A 17,257-nucleotide genomic window follows, 5' to 3' on the forward strand; every position below is an offset into this window, starting at 1 on the left:
GTAGTCATAGTTAGTTGTAGTAGTTCTGTGTGAGTGTGTACTGTAGATGTAATGCTTTCAGGAGGGCTAATGATCTATTTCACTGACTGATCTTGATGTAACACAGTGAGCACTGCATGCATGAAAAAGTGACTCAAGCAAGCAGAGGTTTGATAAGAAACTGTGCTGTTTCTATTTGGCCTGTTTATTTGAATGCAGAGAATGCATTGTGCTTGTCTGAAAAGCTTAGCTACATAGAATCTCCCCCTCCCCAAGGTCACTTGCAGTGTCCCAGCTCTTATTCAGATATGGCTTATCTATTTTTTCACAAGCCCTCTGTTTTCAATGCAAAGAATGGGCCATTCTGGAGAATGGCCGTTCGGCCTGGTACCATCCCTCATTCAAGGCCCTTTGTGCTGCCCCATTTAAAGAAGCTGTCATGTTCTCTGTGCAGTTGGCAGGGAAGGCCAAATCTAGAGCGCCCCAGAAGTGACAAAAAGGAAACTTTTTTGTTTGCCTGCCATCGTGCGGACTGAGTCAAGGAGGAATTTTAGCAACATGTAATTTACTCTTGGGCCTTTTTACTGTACGTAGCTTTAGAGATGGTAATTTCTCCCTTTCTCGGTGTGAAAAGATAACCATCAATCAGTTGTCAATTGGTCAATTGCAGAGGTGATGAAAAGGAAGGGGTTGAACAATCCCCTCTCTCTGGCTACCTAGAGTATTCAGGAGCCTTGGGAAAACGTGGCAGCTGGAGCAGAGCAGGGAGAGGATCAGTCACACAGGTACAGCAGCCATGGTAAGATCTCTTATCAGCCTTTTACTCTTCGCCTGCTGCAGTGGTTTTAACTTGGAATAATTCATACCTGTTTTACAATTGTAATGTTGATGTTAAATTTGCAAACATTTAAGGGCTCATTTGGTTTATTGCTTAAATGCATGTGCACATTTAGTTTATTATATTTGCTCAAATTATATTACAATTAAAACACATGTGCATGGCAGTGTTTCTGTATTTGTCTGAAATATATTTCACATAAAAACACATTGTTTGTGTTGTAAAAATGTTTTCGTGAAGGGCACAATTTTACACATTGATTTGTTATGTTGAACTGTAACAAGCACACATTTTTATAGCAGTACAGTATTTAATGATAGTCATAATTTTGAAAGAGAGCTGAGATTGGCTTATGTGGAAGTGTCTCTTCAGGGCTATCTCCAAGTGGAGCATATCTGTAATATAAAGCCTGTCTGGTCTGAACCCCCCCCCCCCAAAAAAAAAAAAAAAAAAAATATTGTGAAGCGTGCGGCAATGTGAAAACATCCTGACACCCCCCTCACCCTCAGGCCAGTTCCACCAATATTGATTTTGGTTTACGTCTGCTCTGTCCGCCGCTCAATGAAAAGGATTACAGGCCTGCGAAAGGATGAGATATCATCAGCTTGTAATCCAGCCCATGGTTTCCTAGCTACCGTATTGTCTATTCTGTTTCGCTATGTGAAAAATGTTGAATATCAACAATGAGTTTCAGTGCTGTATTGTTGAGTTTTGTATGAACTAATCTTGCCTCACTAAAAAAGACCTACAGCTTGGACAAAAGTCTATAGCCAGTGCATTCCTAGCTCCCCTTGCACTAAGGCAGGCTGAGGCAGAGGGGAAGACATTTTAGTCTTGTGCTCTTCTAGTTGCTAAAGCGTTGGGCTGCCGAGCTGTGGGAGTCATGAGGCGGCCCTGCTTCACTCGATATGGGCTCATGGGGAGAGAACCATGGATGTGCAGGTCTAGGCCCTTAGAGCAGTGAGGGGGAAAGGTAAGCTGTCTGCTGACTGCTACTACACGGCTGTTTCTCCTCTTGTCAAGCTACAGTATGCTGTGTTTCCTTCTCTCCTTCCCACTGTCTCTGCCTTTCCCTCCCTCTTTCTTTCTGGTTCTTTGGCCTTGTGAGGAAATTTGTTCTCAGGTGCAAATGTAGTCATTGAGTGTGTGGAACGACTAAAGACAAGCATGCTGGCTGTTTTGATTTGGAATGCAGATTAACAATAACCATACCTCCTGAGGTGGTGCAGGTCTGGGCAGAGTGGGGCAAGAGCAGCTCGTGGCAGGCAAGGTGTCTTTGTTATGTGATCTCTCTCTTACTTCACTGCTGTTTGTAGACTAGAATAGCACCTGGAGGGGGTGAGGGCGACAGGGCTGGTCTATGATGGTACCTTTTTCCATTTGGCACCTGCATCAGCCCAAATGTAAAAGAGTTATGTCTCTCGCTGAAATGTGCACATTCATTTCAGTCAAAAGTTGATTTATTTCTCCTTTCTTCAGCCGCTAGTGTGCAGAGTGACAGGCCATAGCCAGCCTGTCTGAATGGGGGTGGGCCACTTCTCACTTAGATGACATGAGGGAATGTCTAATTTAACGAGCAGCTTAAAATCATTTGTTGAAGTAAAATAGAGACTTAGTATTGCAGTACCTCGGAATGCCTGTAGTATTATTTCTCAAATTAATATTCCATTTTTTTGTATTATATTATGCAGTTATTACTGGTTTTGTGTATTGTTTTTGTGTAACTGATGTACATATTAAGTCAGTTATTAGTGTTTTTCTAATCCCAGCCAAGTTCATTCTGTGAGAGGATTGGGAGTATATTACTTTGTAAGCAGGTCTTTCTAAATGGTGGTGTGTGGGTGGGTGGAGGAGAGATGCAAGGAGGATGTGTGTTTGATGTAGGGTGGTAGGATAGAAGGATAGAAGGGAGGCTTGGCTCTCCTCTCGGCCGTGCTCACTGGAGAGTGCGCTTCAGTGGCTTCGGGCTGCTTGAGGTTGGCTTCCACGGAAACAAGGAGTTGAAGGGTGGACTGAGACCGTTTTGGTTGGCTTAACCCCCACCCCCCTCTCAACACAAACACATACCACACGCACACACCGACACACACTTACTTGAGTCATTTTCTATCCACGGCCCCGAACAGCGCTGGGGCCTGAGGTTTTCTCCATCCTTGCCCATCATTGTCAGACAATTATAGGGTGGAACTGAACTAGAAAATCTGGTACAATCCATCAATTAGTACAAAGGGTTTTCTGTGTAGTGTAAAGGCAGGGATGCAGGAGCCCTTGCGGCTAGAAAAAATGGTCCTGATTGGGCACGGACAGTGGATTTTAGTGCTGCTTGGATACACCGTAAAGATGCTGCCTCCTACCCCTACAGGTCTGAGCAGCAGAGTACCACATTACAGGGCTCCTTTGTGTATGTGTGTATTTTTTTCCTCCCTCGGTCTCTTCATCATCCATTTCAGCCATTACGTGCACTCAGTAAGAGTACGCCCTAACAAAAGGCCAAGTTGTCGGTAGTGCAAGAAAGTGACATTGTTAAAAAGAAATAGATGTTAATGTGGTCCAGTGATGGAAAGCCTGGCGGACAGTAGATGGGCTCTCCTTTATGTTCCAAGTATGTTTTGGTCCAAAAAGCACATCTGTTTCCATGCCTGGTGTTTTAGCATGGACATTAAGTTGGTGTTGGGGGCTGGTGGGTGTAGTGAGTGAAGTGGAGGGAGATGAGTAGTTATGAGAAGATATAGCTGCTGGCAACAGCTCCATTCACTCAAACTTTTCAACTCTAAAAAGCATCTACCATTTCTAAGTCTCTGTGTGCAGTTGGAAGGAAGTTGCTAACTGGCAGTAGCGCAAATGCTAACTAGTGTTAGCATAATGACTGGAAGTCTATGGGAACAGCTAGAATGCTAGCTTTTCCTTTAGACTTTGTCATTATGTTAATGCTAGTCAGCAATGGCTCGCAAAACTACCTCTAACTTCCTTCATAGTTGACACAGATTTTAAAAAAAAATTTTGTTGCCAAAATCCCGAACTATCCTTTGAAGGATTTCCAATCAAAGAAGAATTAAACACAATATAATATATATTTTTATACAGATTCACTGAATTGATAAGCATAATACACTGTAGATGAACTCTGTGGCATATTATACAAATATACTTGGCTTCAAATAATATTATTTTATATTCTGTATTTACTATTTTGCTTTTGTTGCAGTAATTGTTTTTATACCCCTTTTTCATGGTATCCAATTGGTAGTTACAGTCTTGTCTCATCGCTGCAATTCCCGTACGGACTCGGGAGAGGCGTGCATCCTCCGAAACATAACCCAACCAAGCCACACTGCCCACTTAACCCGGCCACACCAAAGTGTCAGAGGAAACACCGTACACCTGGTGACCGTGTCAGCGTGCGCTGCACCTGGCCTGCCACAGGAGACGCTAGTGTGCAATGGGACAAGGACATCCCTGCCAGCCAAACCCTCCACTAACCCAGACGATGCTGGGCCAATTGTGGGCCGTCCGGTCCTGGCTGGCTGCGACAGAGCATGGACTCGAACCCAGAATCTCTAGTGGACCAGCTAGCTACTGCAATGCAGTGCCTTAGACCACTGCGCCACTCAGGAGGCTTGTTGTGATAATTTAAGAGTATTATTTTCTTAGGTTTTGGAGCTTAGGACTCTTTCTATTCTGCTGTTTTCTGATTCAAAATCTCAGTAATGCTTTTGATCAGCTTTAACATGTTACAAATTCACTTTGATCACATAATTTAGTTTATTTGCAATGAGATTTCAAAACAACTTGTGTACATGCCTAGCCTTCTAAGTGAAATGAAAAATACTTCATTTTGGGCATTATTTGAGGTCATTTATGCTGAAGTAGCAAGCAACTCTTCCCCAGCTGGTATAGAAATGAGACAATTTATAGTTTTGATCACCATTGGGTTTTGTTAAGAAATCTGAAAATATTCTCAGGTATTTGTTTACCTGGGTTGCACGCAAACTCTAATATCAAACCAAAAAGTTGAGTGGTGTGAGTAACTTGATGATGATGTAGTGAGAGTGACACACTAATGACTGACTGTTTGTCCTCGTTAGTCGTGCTCTGCTCTACAGCTGACTAGCTACTCCAGTGCTAATGAAGGTAGCAGCCAGTCAGAAAACAATGAGTGCAGGCTGAGCAGGCTCACTAATGCTCTGTGTGCTGCCGGCATGCCCCTCATCCAGGAAGCCCCCTAGCCCACCCTCTCCTCTCCTTCCCCTCCTTTTGCCGTGCCGGGCGCAGCTCTCCTCATCCAGGCCTAACCTCGCAGGAGCTGCTTCCTTTTGTTTTCTGCAGCTTTGTGTTCATCCTCCTCACACTCTTCTCTCCTCTCAAGCCCCTCTGAACTGAGACTGCCAAATTAGCTATTCAATATGTGCAATTTGCGGTGGGGCTTTTTGTGATGTGAACATCTATCCTCAGGGTTGAGAGCGCAAATCCCCCTCATTGCGCTGCGCTCCTCTCCCTCTCTGGACAGGCGGAGAGAGAACCTAATCTCCTGCAGCGTCCCTGACCCTGGCTCACACCGGCCATCGGCAGCTTCCGCAGGCGCCACATCTCAACAAGGAATTTACTCTACATTAGCATAGGAGGAACTAAGCCTCTTTCCCGCCTCAGTCCACAAAGAGAACCACAGTAGCCTCTCCACATGAAGCGCCATGCTCGTGTGATGTCTGATCTACGCCTGTTTCAGAACAGTGAATCGCGTTCCGGATTTTCAGGATGGAAAGTAGCTAGCTGCGTAAACAGTCAAAATAATTTGTGCAATTGAAATTTAAAAAAAGTTTTTTTTGTTTTTTTCAATGTTTAGTTTGAAAACAAATACACATGACTGTAGTAAATCTAGTCAGAGTTAATTCAAATCAGATAAGCCCTATCTAACTTTTCCTCAGTTTGGACTGCTTTCCAGTTTCCAGTTCATGCTGGGGATGTCAGTGCTGAAATGAGAGGGGATTGTTTTTCCCGGTAGAGGAGAATAGAGTGCTTAGTCATGATCTGTATGTGGCAGACCTGCAGGCCCAGCCAGCCAGGCCCAGCCAGGCCCAGCAGCTCAGTGGGTGTCATAGGAATTCTGCTTGCATGTTGGTCAGTACTTGAAAATGTTCCCTGTTCAAAGAAGGGATATAAGGGAAATAGGATTAGAGGGAAATCAAATGGCCAGTTAGATGAACAATAATACTTTTTGAAAAGCAGATTTGGTCTGCCTCTAACTCTACTGAGATAACACTGACGATTGAAATGTGGGATTTTATTGTCAGTGTGAATCTTTTAATATGCAGAAAGTCAAACACACAGTGAGGTGTGTGTTTGTGTGCTTTGCCCGCGCACATGAATGTGTGTGTTTGTGTGTGAGAGAGAGTCTATGTCAGTCTTTGTGTGTCTGTGCATGTCTGTGGGTGTGCTAGGCTGTATGTTGGATGACAGAGATTCCTGGAGTGTCCAGAGGCAGCCTGGAAGTGCTGGCTTGTCCCCAGGGGATGGATGACAGGCAGGCAGACCCAGCTTGCAGGGTGTTCCCAGAGACTGGAGGTCAACAGCAGGCAGGACACTTCTCCTCTCCCGCATGGGAAAAGGGTGACTGTGCTGCTCACATCACAAAGGGCTGGACTGTCTCAAAATAAAGATGTATGGGTTTTTAATGTTCAACTTCTGATGGAATTTGGGTACATTTCAGATGGGTCAGATCTTTCCCATGGTGGGAGAGACATTAGTGAATAAGATATTCAGCATTTTTGCAGTTCACCCCATGCAATGAAATATGTTATTATGTCATTCTGTTATACTACGTCATAACTGCTAATTTGGATGATATTAAGCCAGTCACTGAACCATGTTAGTGGAACTGCAGCTGGGTCTGTTTTGGATTGGAAAGGTGACGAAGACCTCTGCTGTGTCTGCCACTATCTCTGATAGAAACCTCAGGGGTGTTAGGTGTCATTGGTTGTATGCTGATATGTGAGGTGGAGAAGATGGGTTACAGAGTTGAGAAGAGCCTTATTAGCCCACAGAACACACTATCCCACCACCAGCCCTCTCTCTGGGGCCAGAGGAATCTCCACCACTCACAGACTGATGAAAAGTGAAGCCACCGCGGGGCGCTGAGAAAATGAAAGCCATTACCACCACAAAAACACGGTCATTTGGATATAGAATGGAAGTCGGTGAGGCGCAGGCAGGGGCTAAGATATGGAGCTCAGTATTACAAAAGAAAAGGCAAAGGGGAGACTGCAATTTACTCTGAGACTGGCCACCTGACCGTGGAGAAGACCAGTAATCAGTAGAAAGGATTGGGATGGGGAGTGCCCTGGTGGAGATCTGTGGTGCATCACGGAGACCCAACAGCATGCATCTCCGCTTAAACAGTCCTTTAGCTATGATGTCATCTTGCAAGACAGGCCAGGGACCTGCTGGCCAAGCTAGAGGACCTGGAGAGGAACTCCATCCATACATCCTTACCTCTGATGTGGTTCCACCTGATATCACATAAAACCATAGCATGAGATCAATACAAAGTAATATCGCTTGATGGCTAGTTTGGATAAAATTATACAGAAAACGTTTTTGTAACATTAGCTATCCGGATAAGTAATTACCCTAGTCTCTATTGTAGGTAAATTCTCCCTACTGTATAGAGTGAAAGTGATTTAATTTGGGTACAGATGTGATTTATTGCGCATCGATAGCTTCATTTAAGTTGGCAGAAAATGACAGGAAACGGTAGCAAGTCACAGCTCACACTTGATGTTCATTGTGTATGCAGCTGAATCAAAAATCAATCTGCTTCTACATCTGCCATCTTGAGGGTTAAGGGACACAGATGGCTCCATCGCTGGCATGCCACCAAAGCCTGGTGTTAATCGGATGCCAAGGCTGAAGAGGAAAAGTTTGAATTCTCCCTTGTTCCTTCGTTAAGATCTCAGGTCTCCCTGCCACCAGATGTGACCGATTGCATGTTGTTGCAATCTGGATTTAATCACGCATCATTGACAAAATGACACTCCTATGGAAGGGCTGAATAGGAAATTAAAGCATTTTAGATAACGTTTATAATTGACTAAATTGTTTAAGCCCCCAGATCACATGTATAATCTCTGCCTCACATGACCGTGCTAAAACGAAGTGCCTTGTTTGATCATTAATGATTTGGATACTTTAAACACTAATCACATTTCCAGTTAAGTTTGTTTTGGGTCTTTGGTTCAGAGCGATAGGAATAGTGGCTCTAAATGCTAACGTGTATGAATATGTACATTTTGTGTATGGAAATGTCCTATTTTACAAAAGAAAGGCTAATCCTCTTTAAAGATCTTGAACTTAAAATGAATCTCATTGGAGCCTCTTGCTTGGTCCCCATTTAACTTCCATCAAAATATAGATATGATGAAAATTACAAGACTACAGCTTGATCTTAAATGATTTCTACTCAGGGTATGAGGAGCACTTCGATGCTTCATTGCTAGGTGTTATCGCTCTGTTTATGTGCTCCAGTATCATGTGCTTACGAATGAATAGAGCTCAAAGTTGAGCTTCTCAGTCTATAGCAATTATCCAACTCTCTGTGTGAACTAAGTCTTACCAGTGGTGTTCCAGCGGCGTACACAGTCTCATATATCATTATTTAGAACTAGATGATCAATAATTGAGAACCATTGGATGAGAGGAATACCATTATGTTGACAGTATACTCTGCATAGGGTACACAGTGTAATGTGGCTTGTTGTTTAGCAACTCCAACACTCTTTTAATCTGCAACTATTTCATTTCTTCTATCTGTTACCTCTTTAAGGAACTCACGTTTTGTCAATGAGTTTACAAAAGCAGTGTGTGCTTATACAAAATGTATCAGGTAGAAATGATAGCTTCCCCCATGCGAGGTAAATCAGCAAAGTAATTTTTGTTTTGTTTTATTCTTATCTGGTCATTTAATCGCTGCTATTGTCTCATTAGGAGGAGGCACCCATGAATGATAAGAGAAGTTGAAGTGAAAATGTACGTTTTTTTCTCAGTTTGCTTTGAATGGTTTCAGTTTGAAGACGGGCTTGTATATGATCTCTGCCAGTGCTGGTATTGTAAGCACTGCTAAACAGTACAGACAACATTTGCCAAATGCTGCCTTTGCTGTTTAACAGATCATTCAAAAATTCCTCTGCAAATTATCAAAATTTAATTAGCAATATAAATGCCAGAAGGAGCACATTATGTGCAATTGTCTTGCTATCTTTCCAGAAATTAGTCTTTTAAAATGAATTTGCTGTATCAGTCATCTTTAAAATATTTTTGATCACTGAATTCATAGTTTCCATCCTGTGTTTTCTTTAAGGTATTCATTGACATAGGTGATTGCCTCTTAATTACTAGCACAGCCTCCTCCTATTCACTCCTATTAATTCATGTTTTCTGGCACAGTCCCAAAAGGCAGCCTTGCCCTATATCTTCTAATTACTTCTATAATTGAATTTGCTCACTGTTTCTGGGCTATGTTTTTAAGTGCCTGTTTGTTCCGAGGGTTTATTGTGTCTTTGTGTGACAGCCCTCTGCAGACAGAACATGCATAGCCATCTTTCCTCATTTCTCATACATTTTCCACAGCCTGAGTTCTCTTTCTTTCTTTCTTTCTTTCTTTCTTTCTTTCTTTCTTTCTTTCTTTCTTTCTTTCTTTCTTTCTTTCTTTCTTTCTTTCTTTCTTTCTTTCTTTCTTTCTTTCTTTCTTTCTTTCTTTCTTTCTTTCTTTCTTACTTTATTACTTTATTACTTTATTACTTGCACCTCCAAACCCCAGACTTATGATGGGTTAGTGAAACAGGAAGGAAATTAATTAGTGAGGGGAAAACAATTACCCTGACTTCTTCTCGTCCAGTCATTAGTACTATAACCCAAATATGTGAACCAATAAATCCTCCATAACGTTTCTTTGTCACTGAATACAGTTTTATGGAGATGGTCCTTATACACTTCCAGTAGCTGCTCAGGGTTGGTAAATGGAAAAGCTTTATACTATTCCAGAAATGTGCCGTATAGAGTCGTAAATCATATTAATGACCTTGAGCCTATCAGAGGAGACGTGAACCTGATCAGGAGTGGCTATAGGAAATGTGAATGTAACCTTGATATGTTCAGATAGAAACTCAGGAGGAGCCTCTGCGGAGCTATGTGTACTCTGCTCTCTTAGTGCACCAGTGATGAATTAAAAGACATGTTGCATATTGATAGAGACTAACAGAAGGAGCATTGAGGATGCCACACGGCTGAGGGTCCAGCACAGTCCTGTGTGTTGTGTCCCTGTGAGTGGGGCTGAGAGGAATCTCCCTGACCGTTCCCTGTCCCTCTTATCTTCCTGGTGCTATCGAGGCCAGCCGACGACAAACCGGCAGTCCCCTGATGGGCCTGGAGGGCTCATTGTCCTCATGTCAGGGGGCATTATCCCACCGTAACGTCCGAAAAATTATTCCCCAGGCCTGACAGTGTGTCTTTGAAAAAACTTTCCCTCACTCTCATTGATTTATTTTCCCATCCGGCTCCTATCTCGCCTGCCTTTTGTTTCCTTATCATTGCTTCAGGTTATTATGTGCAAAGTATTGACAGGAGCAGGAGGCCGTGGTCGATGGAGAGCTAATGCATCCGTAATCCCGCCTTTGTTAAGGAGGAATGTTTCACTCGGGTCTCCGATGGGGAGAGAGGCGCAAAGCTGTTGATCCCCATTTTATTTGTTGGGAAGCCCATCCATCAATCAAACTGGAGACCATCTGACTGCTGAATGACACAGGGACTCGGCTGAAGAAATTTGATAACAGCAGTATTGTCAGAAGGCTCCCCTCACTCTCTTCGATAAGAAATACATTTGACTGGAGCAGATAAGCACATGAGGATTAAAGCCTTTAAGAGAGTGGGTTACACACATGCCACAAGAGTTTATTTTTTTCAAGAGCTTTGGTGTAAACGATACTTTTGGCAAACAACACAAAAATACAGATTCAAAGTGTGCTGCTTGTGATAGCGCAGGATATGCTTGGATTATTTACAAGGTTCCTGATAGTGACAGCAACCCCTATAGGTATGTGGCATTTTGAGGAGACAACTGGGAAGGTGCATAAAGTAATAGGCTTAGTGCTGTGGCATGTTGTCATGCTCTGTGAGAACCATTGTTATGAATGGCATACGTATAACAGTATGTTATGTGTCATACCAGCTACTGTATAGAGAGAACCTACTTAACATGTGACTCTGATCTGTGTGGATTGTGGATTGTAATCCAAAGACAAACCAACAACATTATCATCACCACCATCTAGAGTATTCTCTCAATCGGATTAATGCTAGGAGAAGGGTTAAATCCATCATGGATATTATAGTTAATCATCTAGGCATGAGGTAGCCAGCAAGCTTCTTGGCATACCTTGGCATACCTTATTCAGGACTGGGTACAGTACCTTTGTTAGATGGAGAAATTAGCTTTGTGTATTAGTGCTGAAACAGTGTTTCGATGTCAGGCGTTCTCAGGTTGGCTATACTAAGGCCATATAAATCATTTTAGTAGAATTCCATAGGGTTCGACAACTATGATTATTATACAAATGATGAAGTAATTAAAATAACAGAATAACAATATTTCCTCTAATGGCATATAAAAAATAATTTTGAAGAGAATACTTGAGTATGATCATATCAAACATACAGTTTATTAAACATAATCGAGTCGAGGAGCGAGAAGAAGAGGTTGTAAATACATTTATATTCTGTTCAGAAAAGGGTTAGGCCAACATTTGCCCAACTCTACATTTTCCATTTTCCAAAGTAAAAGGACAATGAACTGAAAAAGGATTTCAGAAGATAAATCCAAAAAAATCCTGAAATTACCAGAGGGCAAAAAAAATGGAGGTTATTGTGACCCGTGCATTAACACACTGTATGATTAAGTTAGTTTTTGTGTTCATAATGACTAGAGGCTAAGGAGTCAGAAGAGGGGGAAAAATCAATGTAAGAGTGCTGGAGATTAGCCTGACAAATTACATGCGCCTGGCTACTCCATTGTACAGTATGGCCTCTATATTCTAAAGAAGACGCCACAAGATCGAGCTGCCAAATGGCGTATGGACTCCAAGATCATTTTTATTGATTTTGCACAAACGTCAATGGGGGTAATTGTGGGTAGTCCAGCGACCCTGCATGTTGGATGTATGTCAGGTCCTGACAGAGACAGACAGACAGCTGTCATTGTTCCTCTGTCCGGGCCATTCACACTCCCAGACACACTCACATAGAAACAGACCTCTTTTTTCATTTACATTATAACAGAGATGGATCTTGTGTCTTGGTCTACTAGTCAGTTCATTACTGCTAAAAGTGAGACAGATACTTTGACATTGTTCAAAATCAGCACCTGAAAATCTGAAGTGGTAGCTATAATCTGTAATGTGCACATATTGAAGTGAAAAGTTATTATCAAAAAGACTCAGAAAACATTTAATAGTGAACAATTTCAGCAATAAGAATAGAATGTCCGAAATGATATACACAGAAATTGACCATAAAGTGTAGCTAACTCTTGTTACATGCTATTAGTTACTAATTGATTATTAATGTGATGTAATAAAAACAAGGATTTAAGTAGATTACTTACAAGAACAGATCCAAGCTATACAGGAGCAGTATGTTTATGTTTTCCGCCAGCCTCAAGCTTACTCTTGATTGATATTCATCTAACAAATCTGCTTGTTGCGTCATAATGAAATGTGTGCGTGTAACGTGATAAGGGTTGGCAGCGTGGGATCATTTGATTCTATTAGCCTGCATCTGATGTACCACCGAGTTACATGGCAACGTTAAGCATAGCAGATGTTAACAGTGGGAGGTAAAGTGCTGACAGCTATAAGTGCTCTCTGGCAGTAGCACGTACACACACGCACGCACGCACACAGACAGGCAGACAGACACACACAGGAAGGCAGATGTTGCATGCACTTGCCACAAGTTTCCCCCCTTCCTTTCTTTATGGCATTTAAAGTATCAGTACAGCACATTGGGATCTTTCCCATGGAGTTCCTGCCATTCCAAATGGTGAGAATGAATGTCATAGGCCTCCATAAGTCAAGGGCTCTCTTTGCTTTTCACAGACAGGCAAACGCCAAAGACTTATCTTCCCGTTGGCCACAGGCCTTTATGAGCTAGTTGTGAAATTCTACAACTAGTGTTTGAAGAAGGGGTAAGAAAGCTAAGGAACTGAGAAATGTGTGTCAAGTCACGGCTTGTCTGATGGTAGAGGCTACTGTGTCTCAGGTCTTTCTGATGTTCACACAGCTCCATGGTGTGATGTCTCTCTCTCTCTCTCTCTGGCTCTGGCTGTAGGCTACTACTGGACTCATATAGGACTGGAAAGGCAGGGTGGGCACTCATTCAACTCACTTCCCATATGTTTGTCTCTATTTTCTTTGAATATGATTTCAAACTTAGTAAGATTTGTATTTCTCCTGGAATAGTTAAAGTACATGTGGTGTGTGTGTGTTTGTTTGTGTGTGTGTGTGTGTGTGTGTGTGTGTGTGTTTGACTGTGTTCTTTTTAGAAAGTCAGGTGTGTCACCCAATTCAGTCAGTATCAACTGGGTGCTTTTGTTATGCTTCTGTGTCTATAATAGCCTATGTAACTGTAAGAAAAACTGTGAAAACTGTACAGTTGAAGTCAGAAGTTTACATACACCTTAGCCAAACACATTTAAACACAGTTTTTCACAATTCCTGACATTTAATCCTAGTAAATAATCCCTGTCTTAGGTCAGTTAGGGTCACCACTTTATTTTAAGAATGTGAATTGTCAGAATAATAGGAGAGAGAATTATTTCAGCTTTTATTTCTTTCATCGCATTCCCAGTGGGTCAGAAGTTTACATACACTTAATTAGTATTTGGTTGCATTGCTTTTAAATTGTTTAACTTGGGTCAACATTTTTGGGTAGCCTTCCACAAGCTTCCAACAATAAGTTGGGTGAATTTTGGCCCATTCCTCCTGACAGAGCTTGTATAACTGTCAGGTTTGTAGGCCCCCTTGCTCGCACACGCTTTTTCAGCTCTGCCCACACATTTTCTATAGGATTGAGGTCAGGGCTTTGTGATGGCCACTCAAATACCTTGACTTTGTTGTCCTTAAGCCACAACTTTGGAAGTATGCTTGTGTAACAGTATAACTTTAGACCGTCCCCTCGCCCATACCCGGGCGCGAACCAGGGACCCTCTGCACACATCAACAACAGTCACCCACGAAGCATCGTTAACCATCGCTCCACAAAAGCCACGGCCCTTGCAGAGCAAGGGGAACTACTACTTCAAGGTCTCAGAGCAAGTGACGTCACCAATTGAAACGCTATTTAGCGCGCACCACCGCTAACTAAGCTAGCTGTTTCACATCCGTTACACTCACCCCCTTTTGACCTCCTCCTTTTCCGCAGCAACCAGTGATCCGGGTCACAGCACCAATGTAACAGTATAACTTTAGACCGTCCCCTCACCCATACCCGGGCGCGAACCAGCGACCCTCTGGACACATCAACAACAGTCACCCACAAAGCATCGTTACCAATCGCTCCACAAAAGCCGCGGCCCTTGCAGAGCAAGGGGAACCACTACTTCAAGGTCTCAGAGCAAGTGACGTCGCCGATTGAAATGCTATTTAGCGCGCACCACCGCTAACTAGCTAGCAGTTTCACATCCGTTACACTTGGGGTCATTGTCCATTTGGAAGACCCATTTGCGACCAAGCTTTAACTTCCTGACTGATGTCTTGAGATGTTGCTTCAATATATCCACATAATTTTCCTGCCTCATGATCCCATCTATTTTGTGAAGTGCACCAGTCCCTCCTGCAGCAACGCCTCCCCACAACATGATGCTGCCACCCCCGTGCTTCACGGTTGGGATAGTGTTCTTCGGCTTGCAAGCCTCCCCTTTTTTCCTCCAAACATAATTGTCATTATGGCCAAACAATTATATTTTTGTTTCATCAGACCAGAGGACATTTCTCCAAAATGTACAAACTTTGTCCACATGTGAAGTTACAAAACCGTACGTACGTTCATCTCTAGGAGACAGAACGCATATCCTTCCTGAGTGGTATGATGGCTGCGAGGTCCCATGGGGTTTATACTTGTGTACTATTGTTTGTACAGATAAACGTGGTACCTTCAGGCATTTGTAAATTGCTCCCAAGGATGAACAAGACTTGTGGAGGTCAAAAAAAAAAATCTGGGGTCTTGGCTGATTTCTTTTGATTTTCCCATGATGTCAAGCAAAGAGGCACTGTGTTTGAAGGTAGGCCTTGAGATACATCCACAGGTACATCTCCAATTGACTCAAATGATGTCAATTAGCCTATCAGAAGCTTCTAAAGCCATGACATAATTTTCGGGAATTTTCCAAGCTGTTTAAAGGCACAGTCAACTTAGTGTATGTAAACTTCTGACCCACTGGAATTGTGATACAGTGAATTATAAGTGAAATAATCTGTGAACAATTGTTGAAAAAATGACATGTCATGCACAAAGTAGATGTCCTAACCGACTTGCCAAAACTATAGTTTGTTAACAAGAAATTTGTGGAGTGGTTGAAAAACGAGTTTTAATGACTCCAACCTAAGTTTATGTAAACTTCCCACTTCAACTGTATGTCTTTCATTATTTATAACCTGAAATAAAAGTGTGTACCCAAAGAAGTAACATTGTTCATGTCAGTAGATATATTTGGCAGAAGTGGACATTTAAAAAAATGACAGTTGAAAGGACATTTGAGGGGCTGTCAAATTGAATGTTTTATTTCCCTGAAGATTTTTATTTCATAATTGAATTAAAGAATTTGCAGTAGATAAATAATAGTGAGCATTGGTATTTTTCCACAGATGGATACACAATGCCACTCAAGCTTCTCTCTTTGTCCAGCCACTTACCCAAAAACATGATTTTGTTTGTGTGTGCAGTAGCAAGGGAATGGTCTTCATTTTTACCAGATTCTCCCAGCTTTCACAAACTCCACCTCAAGATAGCCATTTAGACTAAAGCCCTGGACGGCCATCAAAACAAAGCTCTATCAAAGGCAGCTCAGCCCTGTCAGATGGTTGTCCAGCCTTGTGTGTCTGGAGCATACTTGTATCTGCATGCTCCTGGCCTAAAAGCAGCAGAGAGGCCAATCCTATCCCGGCCTGCACTTAATGCTCCATGCCTGGCGCCAGCTAGGCCTGCCGACCAGGGTGAAGGGAGCCATGTCTGTGCCACCTAGGCTGCCTAGTGCCTTCCCACGCCCCGGCATCCTCCCTTGCAGCCGGGCGCCAGCCCCATCTCCCCAGGCTGTCTGGAGCTCTTCCCAAACGGATGGAGGATACGGTCAACAGCTTAGATCGATGCCACATTAGGTCCTGCTGGCCTGTGGAAATCCTACTGGAAAACTGTGCTGTGTTTTCATGGATGTGCTACGGATGTTGTGTTACATGGTTTATACAGTGGGCATCCAAAGTATTCACCCCCCTTGGATTTTTTTCATATTTTGTTGCATTACAAAGTGGGATTGAAATAGATTTATTTGTAAAAAGAAATTGTCAATGATCTACAAAAAATACTCCATATTTACTAAGTGCAAAGACAATTCTACAAATGTTAACAAATGAATACTGACTAAATAACTAAAATATAGTCAGTCATTGTAATTATTCACCCCCTTTGATTAGGTGACATTATATTTGAATGACTACCTCTTCTTCTGCCCCCACACATACATCTTCTGTAAGATCCCTCAGTCTATTGAATTTCAAGCACAGATTCAACTACAAAGACCTGGGAGCTTTTCAAAAGCCTGTGATTGGTAGATGAGTAACAATAACAAATCAGACATTGAATATATCTCTTTAAGCATGATCAGGTTAATAATTATGCTTTGGATTATGTGTTATAATTATCCTGTGGATGAAGATGGCGCTGCAATAGGTAGCTGCCGTTTTATGGGCTCCTGACCAATTCTGTTATTTTCTGTGATTTTGTTTTACATAATATTTCCACAATTATTTCCTAAGATCAAAAACAGCTTATGGACATCAGAACAGCGATCACTAACCTCAGTTTGGATGAAGATTTCTCACTCAACGAGTCGGTAGCTGTGGACATACTACTTGTTCCTGACCAGGCCCTAATCCCCTGGACTCAAAAGAGGAAGAGACGGCACAAGGGAGGCAAACGAACAGGCTCCTTGATGCGATTACGTAGGCGAGTAAAAGACAATGATAATATAATTGACATCTAGCTGGTTTTTCTATGAGGTGTGTGTCTCTTTGTTAACAACACCTGGTGCACGATCGCTAATGTTAAGGAAGTCTCAAGGTTTTGCTCATCTGAGTTAGAATATAAGGTCTACAGCGTAATGATAAGCTGTAGACCATACTATTT

General features: G+C 42.4%; 1 long non-coding RNA gene across 1 annotated transcript in view; it reads left to right on the forward strand.

The window, feature by feature from the left end:
* The first annotated feature begins 1,619 nt into the window (after positions 1–1,619).
* Positions 1,620–17,257, forward strand: part of LOC112246149 — a 58,636-nt gene continuing 42,998 nt past the window's right edge. The window contains exon 1 of the long non-coding RNA XR_002952876.2: positions 1,620–1,790. This is a non-coding gene — a long non-coding RNA (uncharacterized LOC112246149). The remainder of the gene's footprint in view (positions 1,791–17,257) is intronic.

The sequence above is a fragment of the Oncorhynchus tshawytscha genome, linkage group LG01 (genome assembly GCF_018296145.1).
Source record: "Oncorhynchus tshawytscha isolate Ot180627B linkage group LG01, Otsh_v2.0, whole genome shotgun sequence".
Classification (NCBI taxonomy): Eukaryota; Metazoa; Chordata; class Actinopteri; order Salmoniformes; family Salmonidae; genus Oncorhynchus; species Oncorhynchus tshawytscha.